The 25,851-nt window shown below is 38.6% G+C and overlaps 1 protein-coding gene across 27 annotated transcripts in view; it reads right to left on the reverse strand.

Annotated features, from left to right (window-relative positions):
* EPB41L2 (erythrocyte membrane protein band 4.1 like 2) overlaps window positions 1-25,851 on the reverse strand; it is a 220,697-nt gene that overhangs the window by 118,443 nt on the left and 76,403 nt on the right. Inside the window, exon 1 of one of the 27 annotated variants that reach the window (XM_058435555.1) lies at window positions 21,220-21,357. The exons of the other annotated variants lie outside the window; for them this stretch is intronic. The gene's annotated coding sequence lies outside the window, so the exon portion shown is untranslated. Of the gene's footprint in view, window positions 1-21,219; window positions 21,358-25,851 lie in introns of those variants that run through there. 27 annotated transcript variants of the gene reach the window in all.

Genomic DNA, 25,851 nt, shown 5'->3' on the forward strand with positions numbered 1-25,851 from the left:
CAGCAAGAAGGTAAAATAATAAAAATGTATTATTCTGTGTTCCAATATTAAATCCCGTAATTCACCATCACTGTTCCAATGCAAAAGTTAATCTTCTGGAAAAGGTACTCAAATTCTAATCAAAACTCCGAACCTCCATCCCACCCAACCATAATCACACTTTTCTTTGTATATATAAGAAAAATATTTAAGGGCCATAATCCAAACCAAATGAAGACATTATGAGGTGGAAAAAATGCATCCGACGATTGCTCTTATCATAACTAATTAGAACAAAATTTAAATAAATTCTGAAAATAACTAAATTTTACATAAGCAAAGAGGGACTTTTAAAGTGTTACAACACGCTGACATAAAGAACAACAGGCAGGGCCTGCAGAGATAGCTGATCACATTCACTCTCCCCTCCCTTGCCAATAATAAGTGCCAGAGTCCTGGCACCCTGGACAATGAGTAGTGTCCCAGCTATCTTCAAAGGTGGTAAAAACTTAGAGACAGACACATGGTGTATTCCTGTAGTCACAGCTACTTGGGAGTCTGAGACAAGAAACATGCTTGAGCCCAGGAGTCTGAGGCCAGCCTGAGAAACAGAGTGAGACTCCATCTCTTAAAAAAAAAAATTGTGTTAACTTTTTAAGTGGTACAAACTTGAATAAGAAAAAAAAAAAAAAAGTACACTTGTTTTAAAGCTTTATTAAGATATAATTCACGTACCATAAATTTCACCCTCTTAAAGTATACAGTTAGTGACTTTGAGTATACTCACAAGGTGGTGCAACCATCACCACTAATTCTAGAGCATTTTCATCACTCCAAAAAGAAATCCTGTGCCCATTAGTAGTCACTCTGCATTCCCCACCACCCCCTGGCAACCTTACGAATATATCCAAGAGCAATGGACTGTATACTTTAAAAGGGTGAATTTTGTGATATGTAAATTTTCTCAATAAAAATAACTTAAAAATGTTTTTCACATCTAATATGCAATCACAAAAACAGTCAAGTCAATTCGCCTATATAATGGCTTCTACGATGTGGTAAGTCATGGGCACATGAATAAAGACAACCTTTGAGGAGCTAAGGGAGTGAGGGCTACAAATAAGCATACATTAAGTCAATAGCATGTTGCACAAAAAAACACAGGACTAGGCCAGGTGCAGTGGCTCATGTCTGTAATCCCAGCACTTTGGGAGGCCGAGGAGGGTGGACCACTTGAGGTCAGGAGTTCAAGACCATCCTGGCCAACATGGCAAAACCCCATCTCTACTAAAAATACAAAAATTAGCCGAGTGTGGTGGCACGTCTCTCTAATCCCAGCTACTCGGGAGGCTGAGGCCGGAGAATAGCTTGAACCCAGGAGGCAGAGGTTGCAGTGAGCTGACACTGCGTCACTGCACTCCAGCCTAGGCAACAGAACAAGACCCTGTCTCAAAACAACAACAACAAAAAAGCAAAGGACTTAAGCCAGGTTAGGAGAAGAAGAGGGTCACCAGGCAGGCGTTTCTGCAGAAGTTGACATTCGAGTTTATTTTTTTAAATGGGTACTCATTATTCAGACAAAATAGCCAGAATGGAAGGTATGTGTCAGGCATAGGGAGTTGTGTGGAAACATGAGAACGTTCCTCATAAAAAAGGAAACCACAGGCACAGAACAATAATCCACTGTACAAGTGAAGTGGGGGCTTATGAGTGAAGATAGGACAGGCAGAAGCTGAACTGGTAATAATGAAGTAAGAAAGGAAGGCAGAAGCGAAAACATAAAAGATTCTGTGTTATTTTAAAGGCAATGTGGGGGTTATTTGAAAAGCAATGAGAAGTTACATAAGTACTTGAAGTAGAGGAGAAATGTAATAAGATTCTCATTTCACTTAGCCCAACCTGGCTGTAAAGCACAGGATGAAAGAAAAGACTGAAGCAAAACGACATCCAGGAGATTGGGTTGATCTGATCTCTGGTTGATCCAGACCTGAGAAGACGATGGTCTATACTACAGCAGAAACATTAGGGTAAAGGACAAGAAATTAATCTAATGATAAGGTAGAGTGGATATGACTTGATGTCCAGGCTGAATATAGAAAGTCAAAGAGAGGGAAGAGCTAACGACAAATCCCAGGTCAAGGAAGACTAGGGTGATGGCAGAACCATTCGTGGAAATGGAGAACACCTGTAAAAGTGGGTCTGGCTGACACATATAATTCAATTTTGAATTCATTGTGATTGAGAAGTTGTGGAGATGTCTAGATGACCCCAAGACACACAGGTTTTGATTGGAGACTAGATACACACTAAAGATAGGGTTTGGAAGTTGTCATCACATGGGGATAGCAGGGGATACATCACCTAGAGAAAAAGGGTAGCTTAAACTGAGAGGATCCTTAAAGGAGCTCTTATCACCATCAACATATAAGATCAGGCAGAAGAAAAGGCATGAGGGCCAGCAGAAATACATAGTGAGGCAGGGAGATCAGGAGACAGTAATATCCTTGACAGCAATACTATGTAAGAGGGAATAGTTAACTATCATACCCACATATTCTATGCTGCTTCTCATTCTCAGGCATTTGAAATTCAAAAGTATGTCTTCCAAGACCCGAGGACAGGTAAACTGGCTCCATATTGCACAGAAAACCTTTTTTCCTTCTTTAACGTACCATTTCCCATGTACCATTTAAGTGGACAATATTATTTACTTTAATCATGAAATAACCAAAGTGTATTTCTAGTATATGCTCTCTAATTGCATTCTGAGAGCTGAATAAATGTCCTGGTAAAATTAAAACCAAAATGCCCCCATACTTGTCTAAGCTAACCAAGATAAATTGGCAGCTCTCTAATTACTTTGGCTGTGAGAAATAGTCTGGGAACCAATCAACTAAGGCTGATTTCTGGCCAAAATATTTTAGAAGCAGTGAAATATAAAACTTGAGTTTCCACTATTATGTTAAAAGCATTAATAGTTGTTTATATTTTAATCATAAGGGTTTCCACTCACTGTTTACTGTCTGACACAGTGCCCATAATCTGTTTCTCAAAATATTCTACAAAGTATGTATTATCCCTATTTTACAAATAATAAACAGAAGTCACTTATCCAAGGCCACTAATGGAGAACCACACAGCTGTGTACACCTTCCCTCACACACACTTCATAATGCAATCACAGCTCCATTATGCATGAATGACCTACTCAACCACAGAGTCCTTGGCCTAGTACTCAAAGAAGGTTCCTGCCAGTTAGTGAAAATGACTATGAAATAACATAAATGTATTCTCAGATTTATTCAGAATATTCTCTCTTAAAAGTAAGAAATTTATAGACGAATTTAAATAACAAAGAAAATCCCATTTGAACGTTTTTGCTTGACCATGTAATCATAACTGAGCTGGCTGACAGAAACTGAAGACAAAGTACAAATACAGACATGAAGAGCACCGACAAAACCACATGGTTAAGCCTCACGAAGTCATCCTCAATCACCACTGTATTCACAACACCTATAAGGGTTAAGAGCCTCAAAAGTGACGATCAGTGTCACCCATCCAAATGGAAGTTACAAGACAGAAAACAATGGAAAAGACTAATTGGATCATTACTCAACATATTCTTGAAACAGTTTCAAGAGTTCAACAGAGCTCAAAACAAAACACTACCTTCTTTGTTGATAAAATGGCTTCTTGAACAAATTACCACCATCAAGAAAACATGATTACAGTATAGCCACTCACCCTAATTATCATGCCTATGACCCTGAGTTTCTTTCAGCTGTGGATAAGCCTTTAAACTCTATCACCCATGAAAATGAGAACTCTTGCAGTGGAATGCTGACATTCCCACTAAAATGAAAGCTCCATGAGGGCTGGGGTCTTTCTTTTATATACTGCTATGTTCCCAGCATCTAGACTGGCACAAAATAGATACCTAATAAGTAATTACTAAATGAGTATTGTTCAATCATCTAGTCTAATATCCTCACTTTATTTTATTAACAACCAAACTGAGGATCAGAAAGACCAGGAGATTTGCCTGAGATGGTAAAGTCAGATGGGCAAGCCAAAATTGGAACTAAGGTTTCCCAAACTCTGGCAATGCTCATTGACTAATATTCAATTATAATTACCCCAAATCCATCATTAGTATAGTTATATAATACATTAAGTAATGATCTTTCTACTTATCATCAACCAAAAAGAACACTGCTGTGAACAGCCCGCCCATTAGACAAGCATGTGGTTTTGACACAATTACCATGTTGGCATGCTCCATCTGGGTTGATAAAAGTGTTCGTTATTGTGACAGCTTCATGAGAAAAAGCATGCATCATTTAACATGCAATGAAGCAGAAAACCATCATCAATAGAGGATCAGTACTGGTTAGGTAAGGAGCTGTGTTACGTAAACCCATTCTTTTTTTCCAACGTTTAAAAAGGGAGGTAAATTCTAATGTGCTATCTCTATCACTAGGCTGAACCGCCAACCATATAACATCATGCTACTTAAAACATTGGCCCTTAATCAGAATACTACAGCAAGCAAAGCAAAGCAGATACACAACCTCACAAACACACAAACAACTTCAAGCAAGGGGTTCATGCTAATTCTTGGGTTCAGATGTTTCCTTAAAACCTTGCGGAAACTGGGACCTTACTATTAATAAAACCCCCGAGCAGGGAACAGGGTAGGTGCTGCTGCCAGCTGAGTAGCTCCCATTCTCTGCTGAGATCACAAGCAATATGAGAGTCTTTGATTTCTACCAAGAGAACTCAACCCATTTTTTAAGGATCCAAGATTCACAAAATGGGAAGGTATGTATTTCTAAGCTTTAAAAATGGTAGCGAGAGGATGGCGGGAGGCTTTCATTTCAGCTTTGAGAAAACAACAAAACTTTGCAACAAATAACCATTGAACTTAAAACATATTGGCAATGTGTAGACAGTTCTGGCCATTTTCTACATCTGACAAAACTAGTTTTCATCTGCTTGTGGGTAGAGGATATGTAGAGCATCTTGCTGATACCCACAATCACGTGCTTGTATGTTCACCTCCCCGAAGGGCCTATAGCTATTGAAAGAGAAGGTCTTTCAATAATGCACTATTTGATGCCATCAAACGTGAGGGAAAAAAAAAATTATAGAAATGATTCAGCAGCCACCTAACTCTACTTGGGAAATAAAGAGGTGATGCTTCTCAAATATATTCATCATTTAAAAGGAGAAGGGGAAGAGGCAGGAGAGGCAGGGGCAGAGGGGAAGGAGCAAGGGGGGGTAAGGGGAACAAGGAAGAAGAAATATCTGGAGAGGAAGAAGGAATAACAAAAACAGGCAGACTTAGAGCAGAGTGCAAGTAAGTCCTTACCCTCACAGGTTTATGTTTCTTAAGTGTCAGATGGTCTAGAAAATACTATACTTCACATTCAAGTAAGTATAAATACATTCCAAAGGAACTATTTGTTAGTTCATATTATCTGTATGGGGAGGATGAACAAGTGATCCAATGCTGCTCACCCTAGTTACCTTTATAACCCACTATATCACTTGTTTATTTATTTGTAGAGGGATAAGGGACCTATTAGACAGAGCTATTACTATAAAGATGTAAACTAATATCCGGTTTAAATTAAACCCACACATACAAAACATATGAACTACAATCTTCGCTAGTTCAAGTCTAGATGGGATCAGGTGACATTCAGAGCATATATTTCTTCCACTCTTTCTCCTTTTTAATAGAACCTAAATTTTGTTCCACTTGCCCCCCTTCCACATGTGTTTCAACAGAGGCTAGCTCCAGATTGGTCTCAAGGGTAGCTCCTATTGGTCTAGGGCAATCATGGTAGTCTCCCACTCCTTGCCAAGAAAATATGCACGAAGTCCACTGGTGGGCTTCTGGAAAAGGATCTCTCCCTCTAACAAGAGCCACAGGAAGAGGAGGCCCTTTCTGCTGTCTCTCAACATTGTATACATAACTCTGTTAAATGCTATTGTCATCTTGAATCCACAGAGAAGAAAAAGCCTGATGACATACTGACACACAACAAAGGACACTGGCAAGAGAATCACAGAGAAGAGGACCAGCTCCCTGATGGTGCCACACATGGCCCGGTCCTGTGCTGGAGCTTCCTGTTTGTGAAATCACATACTCCTCTCTGGCTCAATGAGCCAGGGATTTCAGTTACTGTAGTCAGAAACATCTTGATGTTGACTTCTGCATATTCTGAGGAGAGCATTAGAAAATAAGCATTAAGAAACTGAGAGTACATATAGATCTTGGGTCATTATTATTCCCACTGCATTTTATGACCCTCATAACTAAGAGCTATGGTTGTCAAAGTACTCCATTTTTTCCAAATGATGTTCAATTTTTAAAAACCTAATACTTGAGTTAATATTAGTGAGATAAGTCACTAATTCTTTATTCTAACAACACTAAATAAGAATGAAACCAAAAAAAATCTTACTTTATTCAACATATGAGTCCCTTTCTTCATATGTTGGAGACAGGGGTATATGAAGACTAAGGCATACTTTTCAATAACATCCAGTTGCAATAACAATCAAGACAATAATCTTCTTTGTTGAAAGCAAGTCCCTACTGCTGTCATTAAGGATGGAATCAAGAAAAAGACCTGTTAAAGCATCCTCCACCAGCAACTAAGGCAATCTTGGAAATAGATACAATTTCCTGAAGTTAAAGCTAAACAACCAGAAGCCATACATAAATCATGAAAGACTCTAATATTGGATATCTTTATTCACATAACCATAATGCACATAAACCTTGTAATACTGGCAATCCAACAACACACACTAGCAGAGATTATCTAGAGACATCCAGAACCCTGCTGAGTTCTCATCAATCAATTATGCACACTGAGTTGTATGGTCAGAAATCTTGGTGAACTGCATCTGCTCTAATTCCTTCTCTCAGGTAGAGACCCAATTCTGTGTAATAATCAAAGATGAAGCTATATTCTTTCTTTTCTTTTCCTTTTTTTTTTTTCAGACGGAGTCTCCCTCTGTCGCCTAGGGCTGAAGTGCCATGGCATGATATCAGCTCACTGCAATCTCTGCCTGCCGGGTTCAAGCGATTCTCCTGCCTCAGCCTCCCAAGTAGCTGGGATTACAGGTGCATGCCACCATGCCTGGCTAATTTTTGTATTTTTAGTAGAGATGGGGTTTCACCATGTTGGCCTGGCTGGTCTCAAACTCCTGACCTCAAGTGATCCACCCGCCTCAGCCTCCCAAAATGCTGGGATTACAGGCACGAACTACTGCGCCCAGCCTGAAGCTATATTCTTTCTGTGAGAAGTTACCTATGTCTGAATAAAATAGCCTGGTGGTTTGGAGATGAAGACTGTGAAATAAAACAGGATTAGAATTTCAGCTCTGCTTATTAGCCATGTAACCGCAGACAAGTTATTTTAGCCTTGCTGAGTTTCAGCTTCCTCATAAGCAAAAACAAAAAGGATATAAAATGTACTCATTTGTTGATTCTAAGCTTTAGATGCTGTAATACATAAAGTGCCTGGCACATAATAAATTCATAATAAATGATCAGCCACTGTCATCACATAGAGATTCTGCCAAGAAAATAACTATATTTGTTTACTAAAAAAAAAAGTAATGGTAGTAATAACAGTAATCACAACAGAAATAATCATGATAATATCAGCTATTTGTTAAACACTGCTCTAGAAACATTGCATGCAGCAACTCGAACCTTCTCAACCCTTTTAGGAAGGAACTGAAATTATTCTCATGTTACAGATGAAGAAGGTAAAAAGAGGATAGATGGGTTGGTCAAAGCCACATAACCAATAAAGAGAAGTGCCAGAATTCAAATCCAGGCCGTCCAGCTCTAAAGACCTTGTACAACACTGCCTTCAATCCCAAAACAACTTCACTACTGTATAACTTGCACCTAGCATGATGCCCGACAGTTAATGATTTGTTGAAAAGTGAAATTGATAATTACCACTACCTTTTGGGGCTTTATAATCATTAGCAGCATGTTCTAACGGAGCACTCCTCATGAATTTCAGTGACCATCAGGATGTGAGTGGGGTCAGTATCTTATCCCCTTCTTTCAAGACAAGTGTTTATTGAGTACTCTCAAAGCATATGCACCAGGCACCAGTAATACAGATGAAAGAATCCTGCTCTCAGTATAGTGGGAGACATAGGTAATAAGATAAGCATTCATAGTCAAACAACTTGTAACCAATTCATAAATCTTGGTAATTTAGATTTAAAAATTACTACTAGTTTGAAAAGCAGCCACGATTTTCTTGTTATCTCTTCAGGAAATCACACAATGAATGGTCGGTCCTTCATAGGAAATACTGGTTAAACACTCATAACATACAAAATAATCATTATATGATTTTTGGAGAGGACTAATTCTCCTTCTCAATTTTATTTGGTCTGTATTTGAATTCAAGTAACTTGAATAAAAAAGCCCAATAAAACAAGTCTGGGTGTAAGTTGCCTCAACATCAAAAAAATAAAAAACAAATTTTATTTTTAAATTTTTGGCTAGGCCGATTTAAATAATCGGTCCAATGGTGGGGAAAGTGGCCAATAGATAAACAGAGTTATCAAAAAAAAGAAAAAAGCAAGAAACACAAGTGGCACATAAACATATGAAGAGGTACTTGTCACACTCTTAGTAAAAGAAATGAAACTAAAAATTCAGAATGGAGACATCCAAAAGTTTAATCATGCACTCATTGAGCAAGACTATGGGAACGAAGGCATTCTCAAACAATTGCTAGCAGAAGAATAAACTGGTATGGGCCCAGTGGAAGTCAATTTGCCAATAGCTTTCAAAATTCTAAGTATGTCCACACTTTAAAGAAGTAATCCTGCTTGTGGTAATGCAGGGGTGTCCAATCTTGTGGCTTCCCTGGGCCACAATGGAAGAAGAAGAATGTCTTGGGCCACACATAAAATACACTAACAGCTGATGAGCTTTAAAAAAAAAATTGCAAAAAAAAAATCTAATAATGATCTAAGAAAGTTTACAAATTTGTGTTGGGCAGAAATCAAAGCTGTCCTGGGCCTCATGCGGCCTGCAGGCCACAGGTTGGACAAGCTTGTGGTAAGGTATCCTACAGATATATTTGTGCATATGTAAAATAATTATGTAAAGGTGACTCACTACAACACTGTAAAAGCTAAGGATCCATGTCCATCAACAGGGGGCCTTATACCACATTCATACAACAGAATACTAGGCAACTGTAAAGAGAAAAGATGAGAAAGGCTACCACCCCACTTGGGATAATAACTCCAATTATTAAGTACATTGTTAAGTACAAAAAGCAAGATTCAGATGGTATAAGTGATAGGTCACTTTAGAGGGATAGGATACCTTATAGACATCACATCTTATAGGTTGAAAGCAAAGCATGTGGGAGATACACAAATAAAGGATGTGAATATGCATATGTGAATATGCACACACACACACACATTTTCCTTTAAATGAGTAAAGAAACTAGGGAAGAATGCAAGAGAGCAACAACAGTGATTACGGGGAATGGAGGGTGGTGCTGGGTAGATGACTGCCGAGGTACAGACATGGGAGACAATGTTTTTACTGAACAGAAGTTTTCATAAACTTAAGCACTTAAGTACTTTACTAGCAGAACCATATTTATGCATTAAGTGAATCCAGCTTGGTTAGCCAGCTTCCTTGGAGACAACACATGTGCCAATATGACTCCCACAAGCCAAAATGCCAATTTGCCTTGTCACACAGCTCTAGCCACACAAATGAACATCGACTCCAGCTCAGCAGTAGCATTAAGATGGCCTAAGCTTTGGATTTCCTAGTGTATGAAGGTTAAGACTGTTTCTATATCCTCAAAGAAACAGATTTCTGCCAGCCTCCACTTCAGTATATTTCACAAACCCACCACTGACCCCCCACCTAGATTGTTCCCCTAAGTAGTTTAAGCTCAACACCCAAGCTTTTAGTGCAGCAACATTTTTTTTAAGAAGTGTATCAGTTCTTCATTTAAAAAAATACAGTCATCCCTCAGTATCTGTGAGGGATTGGTCCACAGATACCCAAATCCACACATACTCAAGTCCCGCTGTCAGCCTTACTGAACCTGTGGACAGGAAAAGTCAGCCATCTGTATCCGAGTTTAGCACCCTACAAACACAGTTATTTTCAACCTGAATTTGGTTGCAGATACAGAAGTTGCCTATATGGAGGGCTGATTAGATTTACTGAAAAAACTCACATATAAGTGGACCTATGCAGTGCAGGCTTGTGTTGTTCAAGGGTCAATTACAGTTCCTGAGAAAACGTTGCTTGTTTTTTATCCTTTTTTCCTCAGTGTGGACTTGAAACAAACAAGTGTCTTTTGCTAACAATAATACTGGTGCATATGCAGGCAGCGTAAAAAGATTATTCGTATTCTCTGCTGGAGGGCTGGGAACGGGGCACTTGGAAATAGAGTTCTCTGAAAGTTGAGGACATTTTTTTTTTTAAGGCAGAGTAAACAGAATGGGAAGAGTCCTATTAAATGTCTAAGCTGGTCATACATAAACATTCCCCAATCTCTTTCAGCAGCTTCCTCCTCACAGGGAAAAGCAGGAATAAAATTGGCCTGACAGCACAAGCTTGTCATCAGTTTCCTGTCCACACCTCTTCCCTGCCCATCTGCAACTATATTCATATGAAGAGGGTAAAACTTTTGTGCAGATAAAACAACTACATGTTCCCAGCACGGTGTTTGCATCCGGTGGCTTCCTGATAAATATCTTTTGTGATGTTCCTAGTATTTAGGGAACATTTATTTGGGCCACCCCCCTATAATGCTCTATAGAAAAAAAAAATGCTACCGTGCAGTTTATTCCAGTGACATCATAACCAAGCTCAAACCAGAGCAGGGCCAATACCAACAAACTCCCATGATCATGACAGATGCCAGCGAGTCTATTTTTCCTAAGCTAACCCCACAACTATCTTATGCATAAAATGGCTCCCCAGCCCCATCATCAAACTTGTGCCCACTTGGTATCCAACAGTAATCAACAACCAGTCTAATACTGTTTCTGTGTGAATCAAACTCTAAAAAATAACAGTAGTGGTTCCGGAGGAATTTCCCAAATAAGCAAACGACAAATCCACCAAGGTTAACTGCACAGGATAAACGCACAGGCTGCAGACGCTGCATTTTAATAGGTCATAAGACAAAAGCTTGTCGAAGTCAATCAACTCCCCCACACTATGACAAGTCCACCAAGCTGGAGCCTACACTGACCTCATACTTTCAAATCCTCTTCTCTATAAGCTTTGGAATGCTGTAGTCAACAGGCATAAATACCTAAACCTCACAAAAAACATAATTCACTTTTTAAATTTTGGCCATTAGTTCTTCTGCCATTTTAAGTAATTATAGCACTACTAAAGAGTTCTACCAATACACAGCATATATTCTAAAAACTAAGACTATAAACTGAATGACACTTCTGGCTTAAGCAAGCATATCCAAATGTTGGCCCCAGTCCACTGGCTGATCAGCAGAAGGTGCCAGAGAGAATCCAAATTATGGACCCTCCAAGCCTGGCTTGATAAGAGCAATTTTCCCTCGGCGGGAAAAGCTGTAACTACAATGGAATTACAGACATGCCATTTGGAGTGCTATAAAACCTTTTTTTTTTTTTTTTTTAAGTTAAGTATTTCTACTCTGAGGATTCATTTAGTTCAGAACTACTTAGCAAGAACTTCAAATAACTATTTTTTGGTGGTGGTGGCTAGGATAAGTTTTCACTTCAGTGAAATGTATTTGTTTTCTTAGAGGTAAAATTCTTGAAGTTCAACATTTGCAAAAGTGATTTAGTAGAGAATCATGCTGGAGAATATGTCAGGCATTCAATGTCTGGAGTCCACCAAAAAATGCAAGCAAAACCAACGTCAAAGTTTAAAATTTACCTTTCCAATGTAACTTTCCTTGTGATCCTGCTATGATACTAACTATAGATCATCAATATATTATATCATCCGTACAGAAACACTACAAAGCAGATGCAGGGGATGATTGGCTGTCCAGGTCATCAGCATCACCTCAACAGTTATCATTCATTCAGCACCCACACCCACGTTGCAAATAATTTGAAGAGACAATTCTTCCTTATAACAACAACAACAAAAAAAACGGAAAACTTAAACTTCTCAAGTACACATGCACCCCCCTCAAAATACCATAAATACTTCAGTGATAGCATCCCTAACAGTGTCAACAATAAAAAAGGAATCGCAGAGGTCATCTGCTAATTACATTGGCCCTGTTTTTCATTTTGTCAGGAAGTCAAAACGAAGCAAGGATCTTTTTGAAAACTGATCCTTTTGAAGATTATATAAAGAAAACGTAAGAAGATTTTTTCCCAAGTCTGGATGTCAGAATCTGGGCAATATGCATTTTCACATTTATTCAATGTGACAACCAATTAAATATTCAGTAATAAAAGAAGATGTTGATACCTATTCTTATTCTATCAGTATTTACTTAGGGTGTGACAATATCAAACCAATAACCAGACCTTGGTAACTGTTAATGGCTAATAATCTGCCGATGCTAAAAACTGTGAACCCAAATCTCTGATAGCTACAGTACAACTTCTTTTAATCAAACAAGTCAGGGTGAAAATGGAGCACGTTATAAGTAAATTGAAAGTTATAACTCTTTAAGATGCTAAAAAGAAAATAACTGCACACTATTAACCTTACATAGTCCTCACTGTGCTTCCAGAAATAATGTCATACTGATTTTGTACAGTATTATGTCATACCACTGAAAAAATTGTGAAACAACCAGACAAGCATATAAAAGAAACCAACTAGCTTCATTATTCTCATAGGTCAAAGCTGAAAAAGCTATCATGTTAAAGATAGCCTGACAAAAGTCAACATTTGCCTAGAAAGATGCAAACAAGCCATCTAAAACTAAACTCGGCCCACTGGAAAAATATATTTTTCATAGGACTTAGTTCAAATATCACAACATATTCCCTTGCGAAACAGTGTACGTACCCAGATTCCATCTACTCTGTACATTAGTATTTTCCTAATTTTCAGTCCCCTGACTAGTCACACTTTCAATAGCAAACTTCCTCCACAAGCAGAAACAAACAAGCATGTATCACAAAACCCAACCACTGCAACAAAAATGTCCTAATAATCTCCCCCCTTGAAATACATACGCAGCTTTTAAGCACATCAAGCCCGCTGTCTGCTATTTCCTGTCATTGGAAAACTGTGGAAAGCTGATGGAAATCCAGCGTCCAAAAGCTTAATGAGCAAGACTGGCTCCACCCAAGCCAGACCCTGCTGGAGAGGGACATGCTGAGTAGAAAAGCCCAGTTTGGTTCCAAGTCACTTCATTCCTCAGCTAGAAAATGCACATGGGTCAAAGAAAAAAGTCAGCTTCCTGCTGCCTGTTTTACCCAATAAATGAAGACCCCTTCGGCATAGAAACTAGTTTTAATGACACAACTATAATTCTATAATTTTTATAAAATTCTTCTATCCTAAGATTTTTTTCTCATTTAGTTTTTCTGGTTATGATCTTTGCTTTGCTTTGGGTCTCCATCCTGCAACTTTGTTTTTATTTTTGTCATTTTAACTCATCCCAGAATAGACACCAAAAGTATATGTACACAACATAAAGTAGTCCCCCTTATCCTTGGGGAAAGAAGCCCAGTAGATGCCTGAAACCATTGAGAGTACCAAACCCAGTCTCGACCTCCTGGGCTCAAACAATCCTCCCACCCCAGCCTCTCAAGTAGCTGGGACCACAGGCATGCACTGCCACGCCCAGCTATTTTTTTTACGCTTCTGTAGAGATAGAGTCTCACTATGTTACAGACCAGGCTGATCTCGAACTCCAGGACACAAGTGATCATTCTGCCTTAGCCTCCCAAAATGTTGGGATTACAGGTGTGAGCCACCGCTTCCGGCCACCCTCTTACATCCTAACTAAGCACTTATGCACTGTGGCCATAACTTTTGCAGTTTGAGGTGCGACAGCCAAACTAGCACAAATTTATTTTTCTTTTTTCACAATTTCACAGGTTGAAGATTAGGTTCTTATCATAGATCTTAGCAACCCCAGCAATGCGATTTTTTTCCTTTTCCTTAAGAACTTTCCCCTTTTTGCTTAATGGAATCACCTGATGGCTTCTCTTTGACAGATTCAAATGGCCACCATTACTATTCTTGTGATTTTATTAAGTAGAATAAGGGTGATTTGAACACAAGCACTGTGATATCACGATAGTCAATCTGATCACCAAGCCAGCTACTAAGTAACTGACAAGTGGCTGCTTCTACAACACGGAGCCACTGGGCAAATGGATAATTCACGTCCTGCACAGGATGGAGCAGAGAGTGTGATATTTCATCATGCTACTAAAAATGGTTTGCAACTGAAAACTTATGAATCGCTTGTTTCTGGAATTTTCCATGTAATATTTTCAGACCACAGATGACTGCAGGTAACTGAACTGCAGAAAGCAAAACTATGAATAAGGGGAGGCCTACTGTACAGTCTACTCATTTTTATAAATTACTATAGACAAAGTTTCAGATATAGAAAAACTGCAAATACATCATCCATATTTCAACATTAAAAAATAAAATATTCATTTCGACTCATTTATACAAGAATGTCTATTCATTCACCCTGTACATAAAAATGGAGGTGCATTTTAACCTAGATAGTATACGTACCATGATATAGTTATAAAGCTGTTAAATCCTTGTTTCATATTTCAATCCTAAATTGGGAAATGACTAAAAATGGCCAGGTGCAGTGGCTCACACCCGTAACACCAGAATTTTGCGAGGCCGAGGTGGACGAATCACTTGAGATCAGGAGTTCTAGACCAGCCTGGCCAACATGGCAAAACCCCATCTCTACTAAAACTACAAAAATTGGCCGGGTGTCGTAGCGCATGCCTGTGGTCCCAGCTACTCAGGAGGCTGAGGCAGGAGAATTGCTTGAACTCAGGAGGTGGAGGTTGCAGTGAGCCAAGATTGCACCATTGCACTCCAGCCTGGGCAGCAGAATGAGACTCTGTCTCAAAAAAAAAAAAAAAGAGAAATGACTAAAAATAAGATAATACTACATCCACCTATCATATGGCTCTAAAGAAATATGGAAGCAACATAAATGTAAAGTCATTAAAAGAAAATGTGTCAATTCTAAGATTCAGGTCAGCGCAATCTGAGAAATAACTAATGTTCCTTAACTCTACAGTACCAACCCCCTTTTACATTTCCACAATTTAAATTCTGGGGTTTTTTTTCCCCAACACACATATTTGCATTGACAATTCAGGACTGAGATAGACTATAAGTGCACCTGTGCATTTTTACAACTTTACCCAGGTACTGTGTTACTCTCCTACAAAGCATTCGTAATTATCTGTTCACATTCACCTACAGCAAAGTCTTTAATGGGCCTCTTGTAAATTACAAAGAAAATGCTTTAGATATTTATTAATAGGTAAACAAGATGTAACCAGTACCAATTAGCTGCCAGGCGTGGTGGCTCACGCCTGTAATGTAATCCCAGCACTTTGTGAAGCCAAGGTGGGTGGATCACGAGGTCAGGGATTCGAAACCAGCCTGGCCACCATGGTGAAACTCCATCTCTACTAAAGATACAAAAAAAAAAAAGTCGAGTGTGGTGGCGCACGCCTGTAATCCCAGCTACTTGGGAGTCTGAGGCAGAAGAATCACTTGAACCCGGGAGGTGGAGGTTGCAGTGAGCCGAGATCGCGCCATTGCGCTCCAGCCTGAGCGGCTCCATCTAAAAAAAAAAAAAAAAAAAAAATTTAAAAAGTAAGGTTTGCTTAATGGGAAGACTTGATGAAAGTCTTCACTTTTATTCTTCACTTTTTCATTTTTTTTAAATTTTATTTTGGTAAAAGTTTCCCTGGCACCTCTGAAGAGATTCATCTTTGTCAAAATGGGCAGACACAAAACTTTTTTTTTTTAAGTCATTCTACATAGGGGAAGTAAATTTTACTATCCATTATAAAGTTTTCATTGGTTCACAAAGGGACAATTTGGTGAGTTTTTTAGTAGAGCCAATTTTATTCAATTCAGAGCATCATCCCTTATGCAGATTAAGTTCTTCCCACCTTTTTATGTTAAATGCGTTTTTTAATAAATACTGCTGGTGTAACTGTAAATTTGTTACAATATACTTAACTTGGAAAAATACTGCCTTTGTGAAAGGAAAATAAATCTTGAGGCCTCCAAATCACTAAGCTAAAGGGAAAAGTCAAGCTAGGAACTGCTTAGGGCAAACCTGCCTCCCTCCTTTCTATTCAAAGTCACCCCTCTGCTCCCTGAGATAAATGCATATCCGATTGCCTCCTTTGGAAAGGCTAATCAGAAACTCAAAAGAATGCAACCATTTGTCTCTTATCTACCTGTGACCAGGAAGCCCCCTCCCCACTTCGAGTTGTCCCGCCTTTCTAGAGCAAACCAGTGTTCATCTTACATATGTTGATTGATGTCTCCTGTCTCCCTAAAATGTATAAAACCAAACTGTGCTCTGACCACCATGGGCACATGTCGTCAGGTATTCAGGGTTCACACTTTCAACCTTTTTTCTGAAATTCATAACTCCATGTAATCCAGAAATGTGAAAACTTCTAACCTATAGCAGCACTGGGCCCTATGAATTCAACAGTGGTAGATCTTCTGGTCCATCCTAGGCATTTCTTAACACCCATGTGTCTCCTGCTCTCTTCTCTTACTCTCCTACTGCTATGAACTGAATTGCATCACCCTAAAATTCCTGTGTTGAATCTAACCCACAATGTGATGGAGGTAGGAGCTTTGGGAGATAGGTTTAGATAAGGTCATGAAGGTGGGGCCCTCATGATGAAATTAGTGTACTCACAAAAAGAAGCACCAGAGAACTTGTGTAGTCTCTCATTCTCTCTCTACCATGAAGGGATTCTATACTATATTCTATATATAAATACTATATATAAGTATTCTATATATAAATACTTCTATACAGTAGAAGGCAGTTGTCAGTAAGCAAAGAAGAGCCCTTACCAGAAATCCCCCAACTTTTAACTGTGAGAAATAAGTACCTGTTTTGTTATGGCAGCATGAGCTAAGATGCCTACTTCTTAGCTATGGAACCCAGTGCTACTGCTCAGCTCCTCCCTGGCCTCAAAAGATCCTACTCAGGAGACCTGTGAATCTCACTGTTCAAAAAAAGGTTGGGAGAATTCAGAGAGGATGAGTTTTGTGGCACTATAATTTTGAAAGAGAACTATTAATAGAGTGAATTTAAAAATTAGACTATTAGAACCTAGAGAAATTGAATCTCAAACTCATATACCCACTTATGAGTGGTAGAGCCAGAATTCACATCAATTTGGTCTGCCTTCAAAGCCAATAGACTTCTCCACCAAGGCAGCCTCTTTTTTTTTTTTTTTTTTTTTTTCTTTTTTGAGACTGAGTCTTGCTCTGACTCCCAGGCTGGAGTACAGTGGCGGCGCAATCTCAGTTCACTGCAACCTCTGCCTCCTGGGTTCAAGTGATTCTTCTGCCTCAGGCTCCCGAGTAGCTGGGACTACAGGTGCCCGCCACCACACCTGGCTAATTTTTGTTATTTTTAGTAGAGACGGGGTTTCACCATGTTGGCCAGGCTGGCAAGGCAGCCGTTTTAACACTCTTGTTTTCCAGATAAGTCAAGTGAACCCAGAGAGGTGAAATAACATATGAGGTTACTTGATGAGTTATTAGCAGAGAAGTATACAAACCAGGTCCAGTGTCATTTACTTATTTCCAATATGATTTAAATATATTTGAGTACACAAAATATATAGGAAACATCTACAAATGTCTTAATATTCAAAAATTATTATTATATGAATTTATATCTGTAACATGTATTTTAAGAAGACCAAAAAAGGTCATGTTTCGACAATGTCTCATTATTTCATTAAAACAGGAAATTAGGTTTATCTTCCAAAAGTTAATTTTAAAATATTCAAGGAAGTTGGTTAAGGTTAGGAGGGGAACACTTTCCCTACATTTGTGTATGTGAGTTTATGTAGACACAGAATTTTATCTTAAACCCAGTATCATAATTTGACTTTTAAAAATCATCCTACCTCCTATTTTATGAGGACAAAGAATGAGTAAGATATAGAGAACCCAATAATCTGATGAGTCAGTCACTCATGGCTCGAAAACCTTACGAGACACAAACTCTAGGCAGAAAGTACAGTTATCAATATCACAGAAAAGACAATGAGGAAGAAGAATTCCTTTTGGTCATCTCACTTCTGCTCATCTAGCCCCCATCTGTAAAGTGATTATCATCTATCCTACTAAGAAAAGAACCAGACAACACAATTTTCTGGAAAAAAACTAAAATAACCTAAAAAGTACTCAGAAGAAATTTTTTTAAAAACCTCTGACCGGGCGTGGTGGCTCACGCCTGTAATCCCAGCACTTTGGGAGGCCAAGGTGGGTGGCCAAGCTGAGGTCAGGAGTTCAAGACCATCCTGGCCAACATGGTTAAAACCCCGTCTCTACTAAAAATACAAAAAAAATTAGCTGGGCACAGTGGCATGTGCCTGTAATCCCAGCTACTCAGGAGGCTGAGGCAGGAGAATCACTTGAGCCTGGGAGGCGGAGGTTGCAGTGAGCCAAGACTGTGCCACTGCACTCCAGCCTGGGCAACAGAGCAAGACTCCATCTCAAAAAAAAACAAAACAAAAAAACAAACAAAAAAAAAACTCCTTTTTTATTCTGATTGTTCAGGGAATCCAATCTTCCCATCTACCAAACGTCATGCAAGATTACTTTCTGAACAAACACAGGCAGGAGTTTCATGACTCTTCAATATGGATGAACTTCCCAGTCAGTCTCTAATGTGCAAGTTCTTCTTTGACCACATACCACAGTTTAACTTCTCTCAGGCTCTAAACCAGAATAATGTATACAACTGCACATGCGTCACCTGCAAAGTTTCTTCCCTACCAGACATCTTAGCCACGTTTGACTCATATGTTCGATTACATTAAAAACAATTACATTTTTAAGATGTAATGTTGAAAAGTACTGTAGATTTATGGGACTCTAGGAAAGAAAGACACTGCATGACCCCAGATTTTTACAAGGGGTATAGAGAGAAAGTGGGAGCAGGTACAGAAGGAGGAAAATGGACAAAAGAATAAAAGAGTGGTGGCTGAGAATCTCTAACAAAAAAGTTGCTATTTTGAATCAAAGAAGCATCTAAAAAGTATTAGGATAAAACTCTTAACAAATCCTTCTTGTTTGCTTTTAATTAACTACAAAAGTCAAAAGCACTACTTTTTAAATTACACAATCAGACCAGTAGAGTAATCCAGCAGGTACATTAAACTGTATTATTTTCATTCTACTTTATGTCTAAGAAATATGTGCTGAATTCCTGCTTTACACCAGACACTGGTCTAGGCCCTAAGGACCTAGGGAAAGTTCTTGCCCACAAGAGTCTACTGGACATTTACAGTCTAGCAGGGAAGTCAGACACATAAACAAATCATTACACCATATGTGATAAGGGCTGTAAGAGAGGTACAAGAAGGGCACAAAGGAAATGGTCACCTCCTTTGGGTGGTCAAAGAAAGTTTTATAAAGCTTACAATTACAGGATCATTCTTCTCTCACACTTTGAATGAGCAGATGCTACCACTAGGTCATAATGACACCCACCTTGCCTTAGGGATGAAAGAAATAAAACAAAAGCACCTATCACAAAGTCCACTACATACAAAGCAGAAACAACAGTCTTGCTAGCAGCTGTATAATACTCTACATATGACTGAGCAAAATGGAATTTGTAAAGAATCAAAGTAGTTCAGAGCTAAAAAGGATCTCAATGTTCATGTACCTCTACCTCTTGCCTTTAATTAGATGGGAAATCTAAGGCCCAGCAGTTAGATTATTTACATAGCAAATCAGTAGCAAGATCTCGCCAGGCTAGATGTCAGATTCTTACTAATAATCCCAATGCCTTTTCCTGTAGCAAACTGTCCTGCCTGGACGAGAAGCGGAGACACACTGTTAAGGAGAGAAAAAAGAAAAAAAGAATAGAGACCCTTCATTGTTGTCCAAGGGCCAGAAGAAACAAAACAGCCCTAAGACTAGGAATCCAAGAGACCTACAATGCTCCCTAACTGTGCTCCAACTTCTGTACCCATGAAAAATGCCATAACCTCCCTCTTCCCCCAAAATTGTAAGTCTCCAACAATAAAAGGGCAATTGTCAAGAAATTATCTACTCTTCTTAACCTTCATATTCAAACAGCTTTAGATATATTCCCATGTTGCCAGTTAGCTACATGTCTAAAATAAAAGTAGCAGCTGCTAACCTACCTATATAATGGGATTGTTTTAAAGATCAAAAAAGAATCATAACAGCTACTGGTAAAGTGCAAAACACTAAATGAATGCAATTTACTGTTAAACACAGAATTTCCATGGTCAAAAGATTCATCTACGCCTTTTCCCCTAAAAGTGGTGGAAGGTATCATTATGGTTTAACTTTATTTTTAAAAAGCAAACATTAATGTATGATAATTTCCTACCAATCCAATGTATCTATTTCTTTCTCAACTTGTAGAAGGAAAATTATATCCCTACCTAACCCACCCCCTATAATTTCCCTTCTTTCTTTTCTCTCCTTTACTTTAAGACAGCCACCACCATTCCAAGAGGCTCTGCTAGAACCATATAAACATCAAACGTGTATACACAAAGCTTTTATCAAAAAACATGTTGTATAAAGTTGAATGCTGCTTCTACTAGGGCAAGCTGGGGAAACGTTAAGGTGTATGTAATAAGCAATGCACAGCTACAAACCCAGAGGGTGCTGGGGAGGTACAGCCCCAAACTGGGGCCCTCTCCTCACTTCACCAGTCTCACTACCCTCCTTCTGCCTGATATATGATCTGCAATGGTGTGGCCACTTGTTGAGAACCAGTGTACTTACAATCCTTCATAACTTTATTAGCTCTCCATAATTTGAGACTACAGCTCTGCAGCTTCACTTTCAAAACCTAACTCTCTAAACTTGAATTAGAAAATCCTAACCACAAGTGCCAAGATGCTCTCAATCCACAACCACACCTACTCAAAACAATAAATAAAAATTATCTATTATCAAGCCATTATACTCACCATTACCTCTGCCCATGAAATCTTGATTTTAATACTCTACTTTTGGGTTTTGTAAAGATCCATTCATTCCATGAGGAATTGCTTTGTGCTTGCTGATAGCTGCTGAGGATACAGACCTGTGTAAAATGTGGCTCCAGCGGTGTGAGAGCAGGGCATTTAAATAGCTAACTACAAAGAGAATAAGAGCTAAAATGGAAGCATAAACAATTTAGCGGTTAACAGACTTGATGAAGGAAGAATGCTTCCCGAGGTGACACTTGACCTGACCTTGAAGGATAAGAAGGAGCTTACTGAGCTTATTATAAGTGGGTAGAAGCACACTCCTCACCGTGGGAACAGTAAGTGAAGGACACAGAATCGTGAAAGATAAATGCATTGTAGAGAACAGTGAGAACTTCAAGTGCCTGGAACACAGGGTAGGGAGTGGAGGAGATAGGACAAGGGAAGCAACACCCAAATAATGCATGATCAATATGCTAAGCTCAGATGTTTTTACTCTATTCTGCAGGCAGTAAGAAAATGCTATTAACTTTGTATTTCTGGAAGATGACTTTGGCAGCCACGTGAGACCAACTGACACAATGAAAGGAAACTGACTGGCCGGGTGTGGTGACTCACGCCTGTAACCCTAGCACTTTGGGAGGCTGAGGCAGGTGGACCACTTGAGGTCAGAAGTTTGAGATCAGCCTGGCCAACATAGCGAAACCCCGTCTCTCCTAAAAATACAAAAATTAGCCAGACATGATGGCACACACCTGTAATCCCAGCTACTTGGGAGGCTGAGACATGAGAATTGCTTGAACCCAGGAGGCGGAGGCTACAGTGAGCCAAGATCATGCCACTGCACTCCAGCCTGGGTGACGGAGTGAGACTGTCAAAAAAAAAAAAAAGGAAACTGGTTAAGATGATGCTCTAGGGATCCAGGAGACTAAGACAGAAGCAATAAGAATGCAAATGAAGAGATGGCGTCAATAAATATTTAATGGATAAAATGAATGGGACTTGATAATTAATTGGATTGTGGGAGTAACGAAAAATAAAGCTCCCAAGTTCCTAAGAGTCAAAGGTTAGATAGTGGTACCATGAAGTTAGAAAGAGACTTCCAAACAAAGTAAGAAACAGAAAGGAAGGAAGCAAAAGCTTCCACCTTGAATACATTTGGGCTGAAAATGTGTGACATCCAGGTGGAAATTCGAAGATGGTTGAAGGTATGAGTCTGAATGACAGAGCCTTGGTTTCCAGACTGAGATGTGGAATTGCTCAGCCAATCAGTGGTATCAGAAGTAGATGAAACTGTAGAGAAAACAAACAGTAGGATAAATGCTCATCAAAAATCCCCAGGCAGAGAGACCAAAGAACCTATCAAGGAGGCTAAGAAGGATCAGCATTAAGAGAAAGAAAACCAAGAAAGCACTGACAAGAAAGAAGAGTCTAACAGGGAGGCTTGGCCAACAGGGGCAAGGGCAGATTGCTTCAGGGAACAATAAGGGTTAAAAGGGTCATAAGATTGCTGCTAACCTCTAAGAGCAAGTTCAGTGGCTAGGAGAAGAAAAAGCTAATGGCTACAGATAAAATATCAGAAGAGGGGAGGGCAAGAGATAAGTGTAAATTCATATCTGAAGTTTAGCAATGAAGAAAGGGCAAGTAATAACTAAAAAGTCTAGGATTGAGGGGAGATGTACGTTTAGGCTGTTTGTGTTTGGTGCAGTCTTTCGGTGGGAGAGATAGAGAGGAGAGGTTCAACACACAAAGTAGAAAGAAAGGAAAATGAATGCCATGTAGTTCAAAAAAGATGGAGGAAAAGGATCAAAACCACAGAGAAGAGTTTAACCTTCAATAGCAGGAGGAACATCCTGACCCCACAGGCCAAAGAGAACAGTAATGGGAAATAGACATGGGCTGGGAGAGGAAGGGGATTAAGGAAGCTAGAAAGACTGGGGGAGGGGCGGGGGGGGTGGATCTGACAACTTTGGAGCATTTTGTTAAATAAAATTTATAGGAGGCCATTGTTTTGGACTAGCCTCCTGCACTAGGCTCCAGCAGACCATGCCACAACAGAATGGAGCCAGGTAATCAAACTAATTTTGAAACGGGGCAGTTGTTTTGAAAGAAATTCACAACAACCAATCCAAAGGGGTAGGCATAATAAGGAAGTCCCCTCTGTTTTAACACTATAAGAAAAGTCACTTTGAAGCAACCAACATGCTTTTGTTCTCTGTTTCTGCTTCCCTCAGCTCTTTTCTGTCTATAAAAGCAACTTCCTCTGTTCCGCTTATCGGACATTCGTTCTATTTTATAGAATGAGGTGTTGCTCCAGTCTTGAATGGCAAATAAAAACCATTTAAAATCTTTAAAATAAATTTGCTGTAATTTTAACAACGTAAAGGAAAAAAGCTAAGGAGAAAGGGGGAAGTTTTGGAGAAAATATGGTCAACCACTCAGAATATATTCAATGATAATTCTCTTGGCATTTATATAAATATATGGCTTACAACAGTTAGGCCGAAAAATTTTCAATATGAGAAGTCGTTGGTGTTTTAAACTCTTCTTATATAGTAACTTGATTTGTAAATAAATATCTATTAAATAAGTTACCCCGGAGAATAATCAAATGAGTGCCAATCTCCTTATCAGTACAGAGGCAGAAAAGTTGTTAAAAATAATTCACTGAAATTGCAAAGTTTGGGGAGGGGTGTTTTGTTTTCATCATAGTGTGTGCCAAGGGCTTGACTAAATTTATTTTATTAGATACAATACCTACAACTGTAGCTCCTATTCTCAAACTGTGAAGGCTGTCTCTCAATAAAATGCCAGTTTAAAAGACAAGATAATGAAGACCACCATCACCACCAGAACTCCGTAAGAATATGTGAAAGGTTATAAAACAAAACTCCTTTTATAAGGTTGAATCCTTTCCAGGGTGGGCCTTTAAGACATTCTGACAGTGCACACAAATACTATCTCTGGAACAAAACCAAAAAGGCACAGCTGCAAGACATCTTCCACTGAAGTTGTAACTGACTCAATAGCAGTTCTTCCTTTGAGCAAGAGTCTATAAAAGCCAAAAGCAGAGCTATTTTCCCCTACAAACTGTTTAGTGGAACTGTCTTCTACTGATCCAAATTGTAGCTTTATTAAAAAGCTAAAATAGCATGTCCATTTAAATTTGTAAAATAAAATATAAATAAAATTTGGAGAAAAAAGTATATGTGGTTTTCATTATGCAAAATCCCCAACTGAACCAAAATTATGCTCAAATATATAAAGATATACATTTTTAAAATTACAATTTACCACCATCGCCAGCAGGAAATTTGAATTTATTATAACAGAATTATTTTTTCAAACTACTAAGGAATAATAGTGATTTTAAAAGTTTAGATGATTGGCATTCATATTCACAACACTGATTTATTTTGAGCTTTATTTCATTTAAACTTATATCTGGATATTTATGACAGCTAAGAATAAAAAAAAAAAAGAAGGCATTTTTAAGTCGATCAGGAATAACTTCGACACAAGAAACACAATTTAGGTAACCAAATCAATGCTTTATTTTGTGATGTTTTCAATACTGTAGTTTTGACTATGTTTCTGTAGCAACACCAACAAATACTTCTGCAGCCAAGATGAAAACCAATAACCACTTCTCTAGTTTATTTCTATTATGGCTTCCAACAACAACAAAAAATCAGCCTTTCTAAACCTCATTCTATAAACTTCAAAACCTAAGGCTTAAATATATAACAGCTGCAGTTAACCACAAGTGTCAGATGTTCTCCAATTCTTTGGAAGGGAAGTTAATGACAGACAGGGTATAATTCTGTTACCTTTTTGACAACAATTCATTCAGAATAACAAACAAAAAAACAATAGGGGGAAATAAAGTAATGACCAACCAATGACTTACTTGGAACATTATCTAAATTCTAGAGAAACCAAACATGAAAACTTTGTGTCAAAACGTAAAGAACTCAATATTCCAAGAATTATGCAACGTTCTCTGCAAAAGTTTCAGACTTTCTTTCAAAAACCATTTTTTGTTGGAGTCATTGTTTTGAAGAAAATATTTTACTAATAATAAAAGACCTATTTACCTGGTGAGAAAGCTTTCTGCTAAATGCTTCACAAACAAATTTATGCTTCAAAACATCTCTGTAAGGCACGTATTATCAAGTTCATTTTGTAGTCAAAGAAAATGAGGCTCAGAGAAATTAAATAACTTCCCTTAACAGCATAAAATGCAAAAATCATACAGTGGTTAATCAACAGTCCTGTAGTTAGACAAACCTGAATTTGGATTCTGGCTCAACCACCTAACAGCCATGTGTAAATCCAATTCTAGTTTATGTGAGATACATTCTTGACATCACACCATGATGCTTATACAGCCTAAACTACAAAAAAGCAGCCTTTAGGTAAACAGCCTCACCTTCAGGTGTCTCACATTTGCCCACGGACTTTACTATAATCATCAGGACTTTATTCAACCGTTTCCACTCTAGTACCATAAAGTTCTCAAGAAGATTTCATAAGAGAAACCAGGAACCGCAAGTGAAAATTGCAGATGTTTCTATCTTCCAAACACATATATACGTATCAACAGAGGCTTGCCTGGCATTTAATGTTACT

This window comes from Hylobates moloch, unplaced genomic scaffold, assembly GCF_009828535.3.
Source record: "Hylobates moloch isolate HMO894 unplaced genomic scaffold, HMol_V3 SCAFFOLD_2, whole genome shotgun sequence".
Taxonomy (NCBI): domain Eukaryota; kingdom Metazoa; phylum Chordata; class Mammalia; order Primates; family Hylobatidae; genus Hylobates; species Hylobates moloch.